This window comes from Sinocyclocheilus rhinocerous, unplaced genomic scaffold, assembly GCF_001515625.1.
Source record: "Sinocyclocheilus rhinocerous isolate Xijiao unplaced genomic scaffold, SAMN03320098_v1.1 scaffold349, whole genome shotgun sequence".
Classification (NCBI taxonomy): domain Eukaryota; kingdom Metazoa; phylum Chordata; class Actinopteri; order Cypriniformes; family Cyprinidae; genus Sinocyclocheilus; species Sinocyclocheilus rhinocerous.
Window position 1 is genome coordinate 1,084,667 of NW_015637137.1, and position 2,113 is coordinate 1,086,779.

At 39.5% G+C, this 2,113-nt stretch overlaps 1 protein-coding gene across 1 annotated transcript in view; it reads left to right on the forward strand.

Moving 5' to 3' along the window:
* Nucleotides 1–2,113, forward strand: part of LOC107748568 (formin-like protein 2) — a 34,404-nt gene that overhangs the window by 10,179 nt on the left and 22,112 nt on the right. The window lies entirely within an intron of this gene.

Consider the following 2,113-nt stretch of genomic DNA (forward strand, 5'->3'; position numbering starts at 1 on the left):
TGCTGCTGCTGCGGCAGAGCAAGTACAGAGACTTGCTACTGCCAATACATCCACAACATGCTGCTGTAAGCATGTAAGAAATACTGCTGCTGGTTATTCACACATATGAATAACCCCCCACAAAGCAGGGGACACTTTACACAAAACAATACAAGCCAATATATGCATGCCGCTGAATATAAGGATAAACTGCTGCATCAGTGGACATGCATGTATCCACACACATGAAGATGAACAGACAAGGAAAGACAAGACATCCCCCACAAAGCAGATCTATCGCCAAGAAATTTGTACTGCTGCTGCTCCGAAAAGCCATGTGAACCGCATGTATTACTATCTATGTGTGCCTGGGCTACCACGCCGACCGGCTTAGTGCTAGTGGCCTATGTCTATGTGTGCCTGGGCTACCACGCCGACCGGCTTAACAATAGTGGCCTAGGACTATGTGAGCCTTGGCTACCACGCCGACCGGCTTAACAATAGTGGGCTGCTGCGGCAGAGCATGTACCGAAACTTGCTACTGCCAATACATCCACAACATGCTGCTGTAAGCATGTAAGAAATACTGCTGCTGGTTATTCACACATATGAATAACCCCCCACAAAGCAGGGGACACTTTACACAAAACAATACAAGCCAATATATGCATGCCGCTGAATATAATGATAAACTGCTGCATCAGTGGACATGCATGTATCCACACACATGAAGATTTGAGCCTTGGCTACCATGCCAACCAGCTTAACAATAATGGCCTATGACTATGTTTGCCTGGGCTACCACGCCGACTGGCTTAACTCTAATTAGACGCGCAGGCCGATGTATATGGAGAACCCCAGTTGAAATGGGGCTACCTATACAGGAGAGAATCAATCAGCTGCCATGTGACAATGATGTCACCAGGTCAGATTGAGCTAGACCTATCGGACTGCGCCATCTAGAGTTTCATGCCAGAACTCTGTATTTATGCCCTATAATTCAAGACACTGGGGCAAAAAATGCCTCTGTATAAGTTTTTCTCATTTATATCACATGATAAGCTAAATCACACCAGCAGAGAGTGCTGTTTATGTCCGAATAGTGAAATAGTGAATAGCAAATGTGATTTTATACATCAGTTCAGTAAATAAGAATATTGTTATATTTTAAACACAATATTGTGTGTTTTTGCCCAATTTTGCCAATGAAAATATTACCAATAAAGCCACAGCAGAACTGTTAAGCATCTGTGAGCAATGTAGCGGTGTTTAGTTTCTGAATGAATCTGCGTTTTGAACGACTTGAATGACTCATAAAGACATTCACCGTCACCTGCTGGCAGGTTTAGTTTCTTCTTTAGAGGATCATTTCATTTATAAAAAAATTTTAATTAATTAAAGGGATACTTCACCGAAAAAAATATCTGTCATTTACCCAAATTTAGTTTTTGAATTAATTAATCACCTCACCATGTAGTTAATTAGATAAAAAAATGTTAATAGACTGACAGTCCTAATATAAGCATGTACATGTTAATTTTGCAACAGGGTATTTTTCATTATATTTGCTCTGTAATAAGTAGTTAAATTAAATTAAATATTGCAGGAGTTCAAGTGTGGATTGATGCTGAGCCAGGGGATTGGGCATGATAGGGTCTAATGAAACTCTGCATGGGTGTCCTAAGTTGTTGGCGAAGGAAAGAAATGGAAGTAATGTTAGTGCTTCTAATAAAAAAAGGATCAATAGTTGCCAGCCTACCGAATAAGTGTAGCAGGATTAGAAGCTGACTATGGGGATTTAACTATATGCCTGGCTAAACAGATGAGTTAAAAGTATAGACTTAAATAGAGTTTGTCTGAACAGTGTTAGAGATGCCATTCCAAAGGCTAAGAGCCATGTAAGAAAATGCTCATCTCGTTTCTTTATTTAGTTTTTCTTAATTGGCACTGTCAAAATGCAATAGTTTCTGGATCTTAATGGGTTTGTGAAATAGTTAAATGATGAGCATGACAGATAAGAGAGATCTAAGGAGTTCTAAGGGTTCCAGGACCAGGATTAGAAACCACTGAAATAGACTATTAAGAACTTTTTGAGCAAGCAAAAGTTTTTATAATATATATATATATATATATA